General features: G+C 42.0%; 1 protein-coding gene across 2 annotated transcripts in view; it reads left to right on the forward strand.

The window, feature by feature from the left end:
* The window catches only part of DTX3 (deltex E3 ubiquitin ligase 3), a 145,160-nt gene that overhangs the window by 33,224 nt on the left and 92,871 nt on the right, over window positions 1-19,065 (forward strand). Inside the window, exon 3 of one of the 2 annotated variants that reach the window (XM_082248531.1) lies at window positions 17,742-17,839. The exons of the other annotated variant lie outside the window; for it this stretch is intronic. The gene's annotated coding sequence lies outside the window, so the exon portion shown is untranslated. The remainder of the gene's footprint in view (window positions 1-17,741; window positions 17,840-19,065) is intronic. 2 annotated transcript variants of the gene reach the window in all.

Genomic DNA, 19,065 nt, shown 5'->3' on the forward strand with positions numbered 1-19,065 from the left:
CCCCCCTCTGTGGCCACGGCCACCGACATCACTTCCGCCTTTGCATTGCATCCTGGGAGCTGTTTGTCATCACTCACAGGAGGCTGGAATCAGGAAGGACTCCCAGAACACTCCCTGGAATCAGGAAGGACACGGCAGATTACACTGCGGTTTTAGTTGCCCACATCCAAGATGGCCGCGCCCAGACAGCGTTTTTAAAAGTAAGATTTTGACAAAAATCCAATACTGTACACCTTGTAAGTATGAGGATAGCAGTTCTGTAAAGGGCGATGGATTAGTATTATAGGGGTATTTTTAGTTAAAAAGGGTATTTGAGGCTGGAACTCCGCTTTAAAGGGATTGATTGCAAAGTACAGAGGGACATTTATGTGTTTTGTGCTAAGCAATTACACTAGATGTAAACCCAAAGCCATCTTCACACATATATTTTGTGGCAATGGGCATTTTAATGTGCATTAGTGCAATGCGTGTGGAACTGCACAGACCGCATTGTGTTGCAGTGCCATTCCATTTGATTTGAAGGAAGGCACCTTCAGTGCACCTGTGTTGAAATGTACCACAGCGCACAGTGAAGATTGGCCGAGGTGAATGGATGACGCCAAAATTTCCACCTCAGCCACATTATGGAATGTCTTGTATTCATTGGTGAAAATACAAGGCTGTTTCTGAATGACTGACTGATATGCCATGGGGGATTTTTTTTTTTTTTTTTTTGGAGAGGGCGCAGGGAAGTCTATAGTACATGGCCAGGGCAGGAGCACAGATTACTGTATGAAGCGCAAGCTGCTGCACTTTATTATAACCTCCACAGTGGCCTGAGCATTCAGGAAATGCATTCATTTCAGCCATGCTGGTCCAGTATAACTTTTTAAAGTGACCAGAAACATTGGAGCAGGTTTAAAAACATCACATTCGGTTAGGTCTTTAAAATGGAATTCCAGGCAAAATAATTTTTTTGAATAATTTGAGGGAAGATTAGAGCTACTGTCAAGTTTTTTTTTTTTTTTTTATTTCTGACTTTGTAGACGCTGGGCTGATTTTTCTCAATTTCTGTACTGATGATGGGAGTCTTAAGCCCCGTACACACACGCAGATCGTCGTCATACAAATGTTCGTCTTTTCTCCCCGGGATGTCGGTGTCTGTTGAAAAGTGCAAAGACAGCACAAGGACAGCACAAGAATTTTGTCCGCAGACTTCAGCTGACTGCAGAAGTGATGTCATGTAATGGTTAACTTTCCCTGTGTTTTTTATTTTCTGAGCATGCCCAGTCTTGCAAATCTGCGGTCTGTCGGCTGATTTCTGTACTGACTGGCAAACAATCGTCCGTTCTGGTGTCCGCAGACAAAAATTTTCATGTTTGCAAGAAAGACTCTTGTCCGCGGATTGTGTGCAGACAGCTGTCGGAGGCACCATACTAACACGCATACAATCGGCAGATCTTTCGTCCGCCGACGTTTGTATGACGACGATCTGCGTGTGTGTATGGGGCTTTAGACACAGGAGATCTCTCTGTTGGGGGTACATACAATTATAAAAATGTTTTTTTTTTTTGGATGATCGTGTTCTTCAGCATACCAGTAGACCTATGAATGCAAGCTGTTATCTAAACGTTGCTATGTTTTTCATAGAGTGTGTTAGAACCTCCTGTCAGATTTTTATCATTGGCTGTAACACAATGTTTTTTTTTCTCTCCCTTTCTGCTGCTGTGGCAAAGGTCGCCCTGGCAATTGGAGATCCAGTTGGCAATGGAAACCTAAGAGATTTTTTACCCTTTCTCATTATTTCAAGTAAAAATTACAATTAGTTGGGATTCTCAATTTTTCCAGAAGCAAGAAGACCAGGCAAGGGTGCAGGAAATGGTTAATGAGCTGCACATTTGTTGAAACTTAACAGCAATATCACGCTTACAGTGTAGCAGACTTCACTTACATACATACAGCGCCGACAGCATAAGACTCTGCAGTCTACAGTGCAAGGCTGGTAGACCCTGGTATGACTCTGTACTGAGCCTGCTCAGGGTACCTGTCAGATTTAACGTCTGTGGTCGTATATTACCTTCATTGAGAAGACTGCAAATAGGGGTGGGCGACAACGCGTTTCAGAGGGGAATTCCTTTCCCAAGCCTGCCCAGAATCCGTATTGGGACAACTTATGTAGAAAGATATGCGGCGTGATGTCTTACATGGGGCTAGCATAACATTGACAGTATCCACCTCCTTGCAAAGAGAAAAAAAAATGGAGTATGCATTAAAGTCTGGCGGACTACTAGGCTCAGCAAGCTTACTATGGGAAATTATAGTATATGATAAAGCAATGAAAAAGTTGAAATTTATAAACTCTGCATCCAATTGATTAAAAACTATTCTGCGGAAATGACAAAACCATAAAACCCAAGAATTTCTCAGATAATTTTGCTGAAAAAAATGATCCCCTCTGGAGGGTGGGGCACTGACCTCTAATTCTGTCATCAACATGAAGCCAGCACACACCTATGCCATCAATGTGCTTTTTTCCTGGAAAACCTGGCCCTGACCACCATATTAAACAATGGCACGGCCTTGTCCTTCCACATATATAATCCCCCTCTGTTTCTCGCTAGAGGGAGTAAAAAAAGCCTATTCCTCAAACGAACACCTCTATGCCTGCTACCACCCCCAGGGGTCCAAACCTGTCTGACCTTCTTTCTAAAGGGGCACTCTACCCACACCTGTTTCTGGGTGTGCTTCCACAAGCACTTCTTACTGACCTTTGGGGTCTCACAATCTCTTTACCATCCCTCTTGCTACCTAAATCAACCCCAGTCATCACTGTCTGTTTTTCAGGTTCGCTAATACCTGGTTGGTTGCCCTTGGCAACCAAACCATCTAAAATTAACACTATACTTTTCTGATTTACCTCAATAGTCACATTCTACAATGGATTACTCAGCTCATTGTTGTCACCATCATTATAAATTCTTGTCGCTTTGTTTGCTAGGACAGTGTCTATGAAGGTACCACATACAGGCAAGCGGTTACTCCCCATGGGACCTTCCCAAAGTTTCACATCACCTGCGGTTGTCCAACACTCCAAAAGTGACTGTCCTAACAACTGACCCTTTTCAACACATTTTTTTTACACCAATCTCTTTAACCATTACCTCTGACCTGTTCAGCAGTGCTCCTGAGTGCTTCTCATACAAAACACCAGTAGGAAGCAATGCACTGAGACAACATTCAACATTATCACAAAACATTGCATCACATAACTCCATTCTTAGCAACCTTCGCCTAGTACAGCCTGTAATATTCGGCTCCCATGGTTCAAAATCTTCTGACCTTTATAAGGCTCTGCTGTTTCAGCCTTAGCAGGCTGCATTAACTCCTTATTTACCCGAACATTTTTAAACTCATTAGTGAGCAACACATTATATTCAGTTTTTCCACTCATCTCCTTGCTACACATAACACTACATGGAGACCAGTCTTTATCAGTCCTCAGTCCTGCTGCGGGTTCAGTATCAACCCATGTTTCCCCACTACACAGGGTACTACATAGCAGCAAGTCTCTCTTGGAAGCAAATTTCCTCACCTGACTTCCGCCACTTTACCTGTATTATACACATAATCAGTCTCTCCCATTTTTATTAACTTACCACTCCACTTGGCAGGTGTTGCAATCTTCCTTTTTTGCGTGCGGCGCCTCAAACCATTGAAGCAGCAGATGCCGTCCTTGGCATCACAGATTTTTGGGCATGCCCAGTCCTCTTTCCAGGGACGATGAGCCACCTGCTGCACTGTAAAAGCAACACAGTCTCTGGCAACCCACTGTTTTTGGCTCGTGAGGATCCAGATTCTACCGTCTTTTGCCTCCCGACATTTCTTCACCAATTGTGACAAGTTGCTTCTTTTTTCTTTTTAACTCATTGGTAGGGTAACAGTGAGTTTTTTTAAACAAAAGAAAAGTTCACAAATTAATATCTTCCCACACAAGGGGGTCTCACCATCAATGCAAGAAAACCTAGAATTCAGCCTCCCTTTCCAATGGATTATCTTCATCAGGGATAATTATCACCCCCCTGTAATAATGTAAAAAAAAAAAAAAGCTACCACTAATTTGCTTTATACACTCATGTATCATATTAAATCATTTCAAATCCATACATTTTGGGAATTTTTTTTACTTACATGTATTAAACATCTGCCAATCTCCAAAGCTTACCAAAAAATGCCCCCCTCCCAGCAGGGCTTTAAAAGGTCACCCAACAGGATCATATATCTCTCTAATCCGTGCCTCTATGTCTCCCCATATGTAGGAATGGTTTGTCCAAGACAGGGCAAAGGAAAGAAATCCCTCTGATGGTACAAATTAAAAATAAAATATGATATAATAATAAGGGATATTAGGGAATACTGCCTCCCAGATTGTACAAAAAAAAAACCCCAACCTTTTTCAGTCATGGCAAACTTTAAAGCGGAACTAAAGGCTAAATACTCACCTGTCCAATGGTCCCTCACTGGCATTGGCATCTTCTTCTGAGTGCTGGTCTTCTGGTCTCCCCATTGGCCAGCGCATGATGGCATGTCTTCCTGCCACTCATCAGAGACCAGCCTGGCGCTGTAAGTATGTGCAGCTCAGATTGCAGCAACGAAGAAGACATCGAGCAGGCTGGTAGGGGCTTTTATTGCAAAAGTTCACATGTGGCATACTAAAGTGTATGCGTACGACCATGGAGGGCCATTTTTACCTGCAAAGGGATGCACAGGTGTTCCGTGTATCCTCATACAGGCAGTCCCATTTATGTCAATTGGGATGCCACGGCTGCACAGGCATAGTTGCTGTTCCCAATCTGACATCCATGTGGGTGTACGACCCCCAAACGCAGAAGGGACATGCACGTGAACCTACATGGATGTCGAATAGGGAGCAACGGCTCTGTTCGTGCAGTTGCTACATCCAAAATGACATCAATGGGACTGCCTGCACAGAGATGCACGGAACAACTGTGCCTCCCTGTAAAGGTATGTTGTGTATGCCCGCTGTGAACAAGGCCTAAGGCCCCTTTCACACAAGCAGACCGATCGGGTCTGCCTGTCTGTTTTTCAAGTGGGCCCAATCGGACCACCCATTGTTTTCTATGGAGAGGTTGATGTAAATGTAAATGTGTCCATTTACACCTGCCTGCATCCCATCCGGTCCACTAAAAACAGACGGATGGGAATCCCATTCACCATCCATCTAGCAGATCGGATTGGAAATGGACAGGTGGTAGAGAGTAGTGGGCTGTGTCCGTGTCTGTCCTGCATCAGTGGAGCGGATGTGGACCTGTCATCCGCGGTCACATTTTAGGTTAATACCTCTGTTCTGTGCACTGTAATCCCCTGATCAGAGTTATAGAATTGTTCAGCAGAGTCTGCTGAGCAATTCTTTTACAAGTTTATGGTCATTGAAGTGACTAAAGCTTAAAGCAGGGGGAGAAATTAGGTTTGTACGGCGTACGAACCTGGCCAACTGCAAGCAGTGCTGTAGGTCTGTACACTGTACAGACCTGGCAGTAAAAGAGTTAGGAGCTCATTCACACCATATGTGCATTAAAACTGCTGGGACCTGATAGGAAAACCGCACAGATTTCGCTTGCAGAGAGAACAGTTTGACATGAGTTTTTATGCACTTTGACATCCGTTTTCATGTGCATCAGTTATGTGCCCTGTTCACACCAATGTTGATGTCATGTCAGTTTTTTCCCCATGAAGAAAACACTGCATACACATTGCAGATTCCTGCGCAGAAAAAACCTGCACGTGATACCAGTGTTGTGGTGTGAACAGGGCACATAGCGACCAATTGTTTTTTGGTGCCCTTGCTGAATGCATGCAGAAAAACTGATGTCTCTCTGCCCCATGGTGTGAACGAGGTCTTAATGTATCAATTCTTTTTCCCCAGATACCAGCTTTAAATACAGCAGAGAAAAACATGTCTCCTGCCCTGCAAAGCGGGCAGTTTTGTGTGGCAAAGCATGTATATCTCAGACCTGGATGGACAGAAATACAATACCTTTTGGCAGATAAAACTGCTCCCTTATAAGCCTACATGCCCACTAGGTGTTTAACTCATGTACAGCCAGTCCCTAGGTTTTTCGCCCCTAGCAATTTCCCTGGATTTCAGCTTTAAAGTGGCTGTAAACCTCTGAAATATGAACAAAGCTAATGCCTCTAGTGTGTACTTGGCTCTCTCCAGAGCACTAAGCGTCATTTCTGACTGCTGCCTTGTTCCTCTGCTGTCTGTATAAGTCAGTTCTGACAAGTTTCTCTGACACCAAGGGGTAAAAAGTTGAAAAGGAAGGGAGCTCCAGCACACAGTCTGTGGTTGACAGCTTCTGCTTTGTTCCTGTGGGTGTGTCCCTTCCTTTCAATCAATCATCCCTACAGAGTGTAACTTCAGCTCCCCGCCCCCTGCTTTCTAAAATTTTAGACACGCTATATACGTTCTGTACTTTGAATGGCTGTAGAGAAAAGAAGAGTTCAGATAAACGGGTAAAACTTCTGTAGGATGATTTGTTTCATCTCTGTGTATCCTCTAAGGCTAGTCACTTTACTGGGGTATATATAAGGGTTTTACAACCACTTTAAAGCCTCCATAAATATTAGAATGAGGTAGCACAATTGGGCATGTATTTTGGCTACCAGGTCTAAGAGTGCAAAGAGTGATCTTGTGATATAATTTGTGTTTAATCTATGGAAGATGAGTGAAGCACACTGTAGATATGCCCATCACTGACTTATCATCAATAGCATTTGACAAGATTTCCCCACACCTCCCAACACTTTTCCCCTGGCTAATCTCAGTCAGATCAGAAGACTGTCATCTAGTGTCTACGGGCACCTTTGGAAAATAAAATGTTCCATTCCAAAAGACATTATAATTGCACTTCAGATTTTACCTTTATATTGCTGTGAAACATGGTGGTTTTCCTTCACTTGAACCGTTGCCATGGAGACCCTGAACTAGCGAGACCTTTTTTCTGTCAAACACCTCTGCATGACACTTTTCCCTACCGTTCTTAGGGTGAGAACAATTTACATATTCCTTGCAAAGATTTATCCTAGTGCAAACAGAAGATCAGAGGTCATGTGAAAGTCTGATAGTTGCGGGCTGTCAGCTGGTTGCCTGACCTCACACAATAGTGGGGCATGTCTGTGCTGTCTTAAAGAAAGGAGCTGGGGCACAAGGGATGTGGATCTGATGGGGAACTAGTCTTCACGGCCACAGCTCATGTTGGGTGGGTTGAGCCTGATTGGGAACTGAAAGACTAGTTTCCCATCTGGATCACCAACAACTGATTGAAATCGCACAGCAGTGGGCAGATTATATGGCCATGCTTTGTGGTTTTAATGTAATTTACTTATGGGATGTACATGGGGGCAACCATATTTACTAATGGCATATACTCATTTTCTGTGCTGATTGCACTTTACTGATCCTTCTCATAATGCAAGTCTATGAGTTAGACAACTCATTGCAAATATACAATGATTAGACAATACTCAACTACAGGCTGCACTTTTCTCTCTCACCTAGTAAGTCCAGTAGCTGGCTCTCCACAACTGTGAGCTTCTGCACATCAAAACTTTTAAATGGGGGTAAAGCTGCGCTAAATGATATATGTTATAAAACAATCAAGTGGAAATTATCTCTAAGACATAGCAATAAACTCAAATTGGTGACTAATCTAAAATTAGTGACTAATCAGAAATAGTGCATTCAACAAATCAATAGGAGTGACTCTGGGTCAATGCAACAAATACAGCAAAACACAAAAAGTCCATAAAGGAATTAATAAATAAAATAAATAAAGAGTCCAAAAGTGAATAAATAGTGTTCAGGGACAGAATCCTCCACCACTGAATGTTATTCTTTCCACTGTGCTGGGAATTAGATCACGCTAATGCGCTTACCAGATGATGGCTATAATCAGGCATATAGCACTCATGAGAGTATATCCAACCAGCTCAAACCAGGACCCTTGGCAACTCCACTCAGACCAGCAAGAGGACAGACACCGCAGCATATAGACCCGGGCAATCCGCAGACCAACAGTGGTCATGAAAGAATAATAGCCACCACAGTGAAGTATGTATGGATGCACATTTATTATAAATGGTAAAACACTCACATGTAAGTAAAAGAACAGTGCTTGTATCGGCAGGATCTACAAAACACCACCGCCCGACTTCCGGGTATCACGTGGTGACGTCAGCACGCCTTCCCGACGGGTTTCGTCATAGATGACGTCTTCCTGGGGACTTTATACAAAACTTTTGTATACTTCAAAACAAAAAAGGGAGAGACACTTGCCAATTTCTGATTTAATAAAGCCAAACGAGGCAGAGTCTGTCAGGTTTCAAGAACGTGTGAACGCGTTTCACTCCTCACAGGAGCTTATTCATTAGGACACATTTCAAAAAATGTGCTCCCTTTGTGGTTAGTATTTTATTTAAACAGTTATTAAAGTGGAAGTAAAGGCATCAAAATAAAGACATACTTAATTAAAGAAACCATTGAAACTAAAGAGAAAGCTAGGCTGTCAATCAGTCTGTATGGGTAGAGGTGGAGAGGAACTGAGGTCACTCAGACAATTTCATTTTGTGTGCTGTGATGGCACCAAGAAGGCCAGGATCGCTGCCATATTATTGTCGTGCCACCACCACAGCGACTGTTACCCAGATAGGAACTTCATATTGATTTTGGAGTAAGGCCTGCAATTTCTTGAAACAATTTTTGCTTTCAGTTCTAGCCTAAACCAGGGCTCTACAATCCCCGGGCGCCAGGTCGCATTTGCGACTAGAATTAGCGACCTGGCGCCTGGGGTGCCCTGCAGGAGGTGTCCTGTCCCTTTTGTGCCCCCACCTCCTTCCCCGAGTGCACGGACTTCCGCGCCGTCCAAAAATTGAGGCCCCGGATTTTCGGCCTTCTGTGAGATGAGAGAGGCTGGGGAACTGGCGCCCTCTTGTGGTGGCCGGGAGTAATGCCTGTACTCAATGCCTTTCCATCTCCTTCCAAACAGGGAAGTTTTTGCAGGCTTCATCTCTCTGTCCAGTTACCTTTGCTTAAGTGGACAGGGAGTAGGGTTATTCTTAATTTTTTTTTTACATTTAAAAAAAATAAATAATAATTTTTTCTTTTTTTTTAATTATTAAAAAAATAAAAAATGTTTTTTTTTTCTTCAATTCTTATTTTAAAAAAAAATGATATATATAATCTTTTTTTTTTCATCACCGTGCCACAGCCGAAGGCCCCTTTCACACGGGCTGTCTGAACAGGTCCGCCTGTCAGTTTTGACGCGAGGATGACGCGAGTGACGGCGCGGCACGCCCCACTCGCGTCATCCCGGTTGTCTGTTACTGCAGTCAGACACGGGAGCGTTCCTGTATCTATTCAACGTATATGCCTGTGATACTAAAGAGACATGTAAGTGCAATTGCTTTTATTCTTTAATAAATCGGGGGTAATGCACTATTGGTCCTCTTGCATTCTTTACATATTCGTTGCGGAGCCACAAGGAGACACTATACTCTGTATTGGGATCGTCATACCAACAGACAGCCTATTCTGAGGAGAGGAGATTATATTCCCATGTTCAAACCATATTGTTATCTGGTAAGCGGCTTATACACACACTTCGGGTGAAGCTGCATGGGGAGTGAGTGGTCGTTTAATATGTTCAACTCACATATAAACCTGTCTTTCTGGTAAGAAGAATAGCCTGTCGGTGGTGGGGATCGTTTCACGTGGTGGTCACATATATCCAATCAAGTTACAGGATTCACAATTTGTTTCAAGTCACTTCAAAGTTTATTCATTTGCACGTTGTCACAAGAGAATGGACTTTTTCTTTTGAATTTTTCACAAATAATTTACTTTTGTATGTATTGTTTTTTGTGGAATTGTAAGTTTAGCGCACCAATTCTTTTTTTACATACAGGCTATATTGTTGTGTTTTTTTTTTTTTTTTTGTAATTCACTTTATTTTTTCCCACAAAAGTGGAGTTATCTTTTTGAAGGACAACAACATTAAAATAAAGTCGTCCTTGAGACTTCTGGCAATTAATTTTAGAGTGTGACTGTTTGGTTATTTACGGCCCTCGGCTCCTTAACCACTTTAAGACCGGGCCTATTTTTGACACTTGGTGTTTACAAGCTAAAATCGTTTTTTTTTGCTAGAAAACTACGGTACTTAGAACCCCCAAACATTATATATATATATATATATATATATATATATATATATATATATATTCTTTTTAGCAGAGACCCTAGAGAATAAAATGGAGATCGTTGCAATATTTTTTTTATCACACCTTATTTGTGGTCTTCCAAATGCAATTGTTTTTGGAAAAAATTCACTTTTTTTAATTAAAATAAGAAATCGTAAAGTTAGCTAAATTTTTTTCCATAATGTGAAAGATAATGTTACGCCGAGTAAATAGATACCCAACATGTCATGCTTCAAAACTGCACACACTCGCGGAATGGCGAAAAACTTTGGTACTTAAAAATCCCATAGGCGACATTTAGAAAATTTTACAGGTTACCAGCTTAGAGTTACAGAGGAGGTCTAGGGCTAGAATTATTGCTCTCGCTCTAACGATAGCAGCGATACCTCACGTGTGGTTTGAACACTGTTTACATATGTGGGCAGGACTTCCGTATGCGTTCGCTTCTGCGCGCGAGCTAACGGGGACAGGGCGCTTTAATTTTTTTATCCTATTTATTTTATTTATTATTTTTTATTTTTACACAGTTTTTAAAAAATGTAAACATCCCTTGTAATAGAAATAGGCATGACAGGTCCTCTTTATTGTGAGATCTGGGGTCAAAAAAGACCTCAGACCTCACAACTACACTAAAAAAGGAAAAAAAAAAAAAAAAACATTGGAAAAAAAATCGACCCTTTAAACCGGTTGCTAGGCAACAACGTTTGACGTCACTCTGGTCCTCCAAGACCATAGAGTCAAGTGAGGGTCATCTTGCCCTCACTCGACTTCCTGTCTCAGAGGATCGGGGACCAGATTGTTTTCTCAGCTGCCGACGGGTCCGGTAAGCGGGGAAAACGGCCGAGACGGGGGGGGGCGGGGGTTACCTCTTCCACCGTGGTGAATCCTCCACTGGGACCACCCTTACCTGAAAGCTGACCGCCCGCCTTTTAAATAATACCGGGGTTTCCGGCAGCTATCTGCTGCCATAACCACAGTATTTAACTTTAAACGACCAATGTAAATAGTCGTTAGGTGGTCAGTAAGTGGTCAAAGATAGTTTCAATCAATTCTGCAAAAATTGTGGCTGCTGACATTTAATAAACAGACTCACTTGTCCCATTATCCAGCACCGCCCTCACCTGTGCCGGTTCTATACTGCATTTTAACTGTGGACAGCCTTGCAGCTTCACAGCTGGCTTCCCATTGCGTGTGCATGAGCCGCACTGCACTTTGTGAATGGTCTCACATGTGACGTGTCCTAGAAGGTTTTGGGCAGGGAGGGAGGAGAACTTTTGATGGATCCGCCGGAACAATCCAACTGGACGTGGGAGCGAGTGCATTTTTTGAATGTTTTCTTTGTTCTTGGCAGAGGCCAACACTGATCTGGGTAGTTCTGACACAGACTGGTTGTTGGGGAAGGTGCAAAAAGTCTCATCAGTAACTGAACTTATGAAACTGTGGGTACCCTGCGCTTGTGGATAAAGTGCTAATGTGCCAAAAATGTTCTAATCAGTGTACTGATTTTATAAAGCTGCTAGCTGCAGTGAAAAAGTGCTAATGCTCTTGTAATAAATGTAAAACAGTGATTGCAGCGCTGCTTAAAATTATATAAATATATAAAAATCAAATCACAAACTTCAAAGAAAATTCATAGAGTGCTGTTAACTTAATGAAGATAATAAATAATAAAGGAAATGTCCATTAATACATCATTGCGATGTGGTGAATCCTTTCATTTGTAATCATACAGGTGCTTGAATGTGGAATCTGTGCTCTATTCGGGGTCTCCCCCTTTAGTTATCTACTCACCGCCAAGAAGCTATTTTCAGGCTTGTAGGTGCTTTTGTGCTAAAACTTCTCCACTTCCAATACGGTAACTTGCTGTAGAATAAAGATCCATCCCCGATTTCCTCATAAGAAAAAGCCGATCATAGTGAAGATCGTTTTTAAAAAGCATTTATTCAAGAAAATCAATGGGGTTTATACTCACAAACATCTTAAAAACACATGCAGAAATGTACAGAGCGGCTCGGCGGCTTGCTGCTCCCGCAGCAAACAGTCCCCCGGCCGGAGGTCACGTGGTACTCGCTCGACCAATCGCTAGACGTGTTTCGCTGTAAGACACAGCGTCATCTGTAGTAACTGAACTGACACTCTCTTTAAATATGTAGAAAGAGTCTGTTTTGCAGGAGAACCTCTTTAAATAGCCAGGCAGCGTGGTTTCCAATGGCAATTGCACAGATGTATAGAAATGTTGGGCCAGACAAAGTATTTTATTGCACAGTTGAAAATTCTAAATGATTTGCTAAATGAGTCTCCCACAATTATACTAACAAATGTAATACATAGCCTTTGTGACCCACTACAGAATTTGGGTCAGTAAAATGTTGTAAATTATTGTACATTAATGCATGACAAATTTACATTTCGGCACTTAGGCATATCCTGCTGTAGGGTCACTGCGGGTTACTGCACAACTTCCTTTATGGAATCACAGATCCTGTGTCATTTGGACTTCTACTATCAGTGAATATTACTTTACAAAATATGAATTAAAATGTTACTAAACAATAAAATCAGTCTGTATATGCAGTAAAGAATGCTTGTTATACTCGCTGTGCAACCTAAGGGGTTAATCCTCTGCATTGTGTAAAAAGGCTGTTTGATCCTGTATGCACAGATCCTCCTCTTCTTGCATTGTATCCAAAACATGTCCGGATAAGATGGAGTTACTGGTGTCAGGCTGCAAATGCTTAGTTTGGTGTGTATTGCTAGAGAGTTTTTTTTTCTTAGGATGCATGTGATCAGAACAGGGCCGATCAACACTGTCCAGACAGAGGGTCAGGGGTCCTGCATCCTGATCGGACAGCCAGTGCAGTATGAAAACGCCTACAAGCTTTAACCAGGCACTGATAGAATTCACAAGACTGCTATATACTGCTGATAAGAAAAGGTATTTAGCAGTTTATAATTACTAAAATGATTGCATTTCCCTGTGTACTATGGGAGACCAGATATAGTGAACGCAGGCTCCTGGGTTTAGTAGCACTTTAAAGTAAACCTGATTTAAGAAAACTTTGGTACACTTTTTATTGCCAAGACATTTTTTGTTTTGTATTTGGTTTAAACTTCATGCCCATAGATTTTATAGATTATTATTGAGACGGCACCATTGTTTGTGAATATATTTTTTACCAGTCCATTTTGTCTTTTTTTTCTAGATATATATTTGTAATCCTCCATCCAGAGATTTTGTGCTTGCTGAGTCACAAGCATAACATAGGTAACTAAGTGTAGCATCTTTTAATTCAAATGTAACTATAGGCAAAATAGAAAAAATAATAATAATAGCATTTGCAGTAGCTCACAAAAGTGAGTAGACCCCTCACATTTTTGTAAATATTTTATTATATATTTTCATGTGTCAACACTGAAGAAATGACACTCTGCTACAATGTGAAGTAGTGAGTGTACAGCTTGTATAACAGTGTAAATTGCTGTCCCCTCAGAATAACTCAACACACAGCCATTAATGTCAAAACGGCTGGCAACAAAAGTGAGTACACCCCTAAGTTAAAATGTCCAAATTGGGCCCAAAATGTCAATATTTTGTGTGGCCACCATTTTTTTCAACACTGCCTTAACCCTCTTGGGCATGGAGTTCACTAGAGCTTCACAGGTTGCCATTGTAGTCTTCTTCCACTCCTCCATGGCCACTTCACAGAGCTTGTGGATGTTAGAGACCTTGCTCTCCTCCACCTTCCGTTTAAGGATTCCCCACGAATGCTCAATAGGGTTTAGGTCTGAAGACCTGCTTGGCCAGTCCATCACCTTTACCCTCAGCTTCTTTAGCAAGGCAGTGGTCCTCTTGGAGTTGTGTTTGGGGTCATTATCATATTGGAATACTGCCCTGTAGCCAAGTCTCTGAAGGGAGGAGATCATGCTCTGCTTAATGCTATGTCACAGTACATGTTGGCATTCATGGTTCCCTAATGAACTGTAGCTCCCCAGTGCCGGCAACACTCATGCAGCCCCAGACCATGACACTCCCACCACCATGCTTGAATGTAGGCAAGACACACTTGTCTTTGTACTCCTTACCTGGTTGCCGCCACACACGCTTGACACCATCTGAACCAAATAAGTTTATCTTGGTCATATCAGACCACAGGACATGGTTCCAGTAATCCATGTCCTTAGTCTGCTTGTCTTCAGCAAACTGTTTGCGGGCTTTCTTGTGCATCATTTTTAGAAGAGGCTTCCTTCTGGGATGACAGCCATGCAGACCAATTTGATGCTGTGTATGGTCTGAGCATTGACAGGCTGAACCCCCACTCCTTCAACCTCTGCAGCACTGCTGGCAGCATACATACGTCTGTTTCCCAAAGACAACCTCTGGATATGATGCTGAGCACATGCACTCAACTTCTTTGGTCGACCATTGCAAGGCCTGCTCTGAGTGGAACCTGTCCTGTTAAACCGCTGTATGGTCTTGGCCACCGTGCTGTGGCTCAGTTTCAGGGTCTTTGCAATCTTCTTATAGCCTAGGCCATCTTTAAGTAGAGCAACAATTCTTTTTTTCAGATCCTCAGAGAGTTTTTGCCATGAGGTGCAATGTTGAACTTCCAGTGACCAATATGAGAGAGTGATAACACCAAATTTAACACACCTGCTCCCAATTTACACCTGAGACCTTGTAACACTAATGGGTCACATGACAACTGAGGAGGGAAAATGGCTGATTGGGCCCAATTTGGACATTTTCACTTTTGTTGCCAGCGGTTTAGACATTAATGGCTGTGTTGAGTCATTTTGAAGGGACAGCTAATTTTACACTGTTATACAAGCTGTACACTCACTACTTTATATTGTAGCAAAGTGTAATTTCTTCAGTATTGTCACATGAAAAGATATAATAAAATATTTACAAAAATGTGAGGGGTGTACTCACTTTTGTGAGATACTGTATGATGCAATCTGTCACTGGCTTTACCACAGGAGTCCACCCTGTGGTAACATTTGTTGTATTATCTGTTGATCCTGACAGTAGATCTGTTAGTTTTTCAATTCCTTTATCAGGGTAACTCTGTTAGTTCTGCAGTGAAATTTCAGAGTAGCGTTGTAACCCTGAAAACAGAAAAGGCATTGATTTACATATAATTTTAAATAGACTTAAAGCTGGCCAAAGATGGATTAAAATGTATCCAGTACAGCAAGAACTGGCCAAATATCAATCCATGTGTGGCCCTTCTAATTCAATAGGAGTCAAGCGTTAAATCAACTTCTGTCAAACGAATAAGCTGGGAGACTTTTGTTGATTAGCGGCTGCAGCCACTGATCCGTGTATTCTGACAGCGGAGAGTCCCACTATCAGAGTATAGTGTCCCAGCAGAGGGATTCCTCAGTCTCCTCATTTATGTGGATGGAAGAATCTGTTTGTTTGTTTTTTTGCATTCAGCCCGCTGGCTTACTCAAAAATAAATAAGGAACCATCTATGGCCAGCTTAAGCGATAAACAAGATTAAAGCAAAATTCCACTAAGTGCCGGTTCACACTACGTCGCTCCGACTTAGGGGGCGACCTGTGAAGTCGCATGCAGCGCGACTTCGGCGTGACTTGCGTGGACTTCATAAAATGAATGTCTATGCAAGTCGCCTCCAGGTCGCCCCGAAGTAGTACAGGACCCTTTTTGTAAGTCGGAGCAACTTGTGTCGCTCCTATTAGAACGGCTCCTGTGCTACACAATGGGATCTTGACGGACCGCGACTTGTCAGCCTGACAAGTCGCGGTCCAAGTCGGATCAATGTGAATGCGGTCTAACACTTTTTTAAATTGTTACAGTAGCATATTTTTTTCTTTAGAAAAAAAAAGCTTTAAAATAAAGACAAAACTTTTTTGTTTTATATAGAGTGGAGAGGGATTAGAACATCTGTCTGTGGGGTTTATTTACTAAAACTAGAGAGTGCAAAATCTGGTGCAGCTCTGCAGAGAAAACAATCCGCTTCCAGGTTTCATTGTCAAAGCTTAATTGAAGAAGCTGAATTTAGAAGCCGATTGGCTACCATGCAGAGCTGCACCAGATTTTGCACTCAACCCCTGTGTCCCTGTTAGGGGAGGTTCACTTGCTCTTTGTCCCATTGACCATTATCACCGAGAGTGAAAGGGGAAAAAAATCCCAAATTTTGATTAGCCATCAGAACAGGAATGGAGGGGGATTTTTGCGATGGAGATATTATTTCTGGTGACCCTGATGATTTCCTCCCACTTTCTGTTTTGGCTGTGTGACAAGGAGTGAAAGGAATCTCCCCAATGGGCCACAGATGGCAAAAAAAAAATACTTGACAGAGGTTATAACCCTCCCTTTCTCTATCCAAAATGAAAAAGAGGTTTTTCCTTCACGTCTTCTCTCAACCACTTGACTCTGTCTTTGAGACAGCAGGTTCGATGATTTGCCACAGGTCAAAGCACATCTGTGAGAAGTCTTACCAAGGTCAGTGTACCCCACTTTCTAGGGCACCCTCAGCAGTGTAAGGCTTCTTTCACACGGCCGCTCAGTTTATTTCGTCCGCTGCGGCACTTTTTTTTTTTTTTACGGACACGGATGACACTTGTGTCATCCAGTCCGTATGTCCGCATATCATCCCATCCGTTTGCGGATGATATATGGACATAATGTATGTCTATGGGATTGCGGATGTCAGTGGATGACACAGCTGACATTCGATTTTGCGTCCTTTCCGTTTTTTAAACGGAAGAAAAATAGGGTTCTGTTCCGTTCCAAAAAACGGAACAGAACTGAAAGGACGCAAATCGGATGTCAGCGGATGGTCATCCGCTGACATCCGCAATCCCATTGACATGCATTATGTCCGTATATCACCCGCAAACGGATGGGATGATATACGGACATACGGATGCCAGTGTGAAAGAGGCCTTATATGGTTTGTCCCTGCTGTAACTGTTACTTTTGCTGGTCAACTTGTCCTGTATATAGACGCAGAAAATAAAAATAAAAAAAGGCATCTGAAATAAAAAAAAAATGAATATACTGACTAAAACCATATTTATTAGCCTTATATAGTCAACAGAATACAGTATTTTTTGCTATAGTATTTTTGTAAATTGCGTGTATCTCTAGAATGAATGTAGTGCTTCTGTAGGGTTGATAGCAAATACTTTGCTACTGCTAGGATTGTTCAATATCTTATACACAGCGCCTTTCGCCAGTCTCTGTATGAGCGTCCATGAATTCATCCCTGTTCTTTGACGAAAGGGAAATGTTTCACTGGGTTTAAGCCTCTAAAACCTGTAAACTGTGTCTAAGATGAAATCAAAATAATGGCTGATCAGGCATGCTATACATTCACATACAGGCTGCTTGATGAGATCTATCCGACCTTTCTGACCTTTCCTGCCCTTCAATCTAATACCTAGAGCTGATATAAGACCGTTGACTTGCCTCAGATTTCATCTAAATTTGAACAATTTTCCCTTTAATATTCCAGAAGTACCAGGTTTCTGCAAGATTCAAAAGGACCGAGAGTTTTGTGTACTTAAAGTGAAAGTAATGTCAAACAAAATGAATGTTAATTTAGATAATCAGGTAAGATGAATTTATATATAACCAATAGCATAATAAATTAGTAATATATGCTGACTAAACTTCAATCCTTGTTGACGGAGAATGAAGCTAATGGATGCATCAAAGCCCTGCTTTGAAATTTAGCCAGATACATACATTTTTTAGTATGCAAAAATATTCAATCTAATTTATACTGCACTACGCTGTCTGGCCAAAAGTATGTGGCCACCTCTTAAGTTTCCAATAAAGGGTACTGTGCACACCCAACCTTGCGGGAATAGTTTGGGGAAGACCATTAGTTGTTCCAACATAACCAATATACCTTTCCCCTGTGTGCCAGGTCCATAAAGACAAAGATTTGATGAATTTGGTTTGGAGGAACCTAGGTTCCCTGTTAAAGCCCCGTACACACGTACCGATTGTCGGCCGTAAATGTTCGGCCAACGTCCGATCGGCCGATTGTCGGCTTGTTAGTATGATGCTTCCGACAACCGACTGCGACTTTTCGGCCGAACAAAATCAGGTCTGCATGCTATAAATTTTTTGTTGGCCAACAACAGAACGGTTGTTCGTCAGTCAGTACAGATTTCGGCCGACATACATCAGATGAGCAAGACTGGGCATGCTCAGAGAAGAAAAAACACGAAAAGTAGACCAGAACATGACATCACTTCTGCAGTTGGTTGTTGTTGGCCGACACAATTCGTATGCTGTCTAGAGCACATTTCAACCAACACAACAACACTGGACAAAAGACGGCCGATCGTTCGGCCGACAATTGGTGCGTGTGTACGGGGCTTAAGCGCCCTAACCTCACCTTTGCTAAAAATCTTTGGGATGAGTTGAAATGCCAATTTTGAATCGGGTCTTCTTATCCAACATCAGTACCTGTCCTCACTAATGCTCTTTTGGCTAAAGGAGTACCTACTTACTATAGTCAAACCCCAAAATATTGTGGAAAACCTTTCCAGAAGAATAAAGACTGTTTTAGCTGAAAAGTGAGGGACTCCATAATAATGCCTTTTGGGTTTTTTTTTTTAAAAGAAAATATTGAGTACTGCCCGTGACACTTTTTTTATTTGCACTAACATACTATTTTTTATGACAAGCTTTCGAGGTATGTCCCCTTCTTCAAGGTCCCAGTAGTATTGGGACTTTGAAGAGAAACCCAACAAGCCCCTATAGGTGTGATGGTCATGTGTTCACAAACATTTGGCATAATAGTATACTTTGTAGAGAAAGTTACA

Source organism: Pelophylax lessonae (genome assembly GCF_965119305.1).
Source record: "Pelophylax lessonae genome assembly, chromosome: 2".
Classification (NCBI taxonomy): Eukaryota; Metazoa; Chordata; class Amphibia; order Anura; family Ranidae; genus Pelophylax; species Pelophylax lessonae.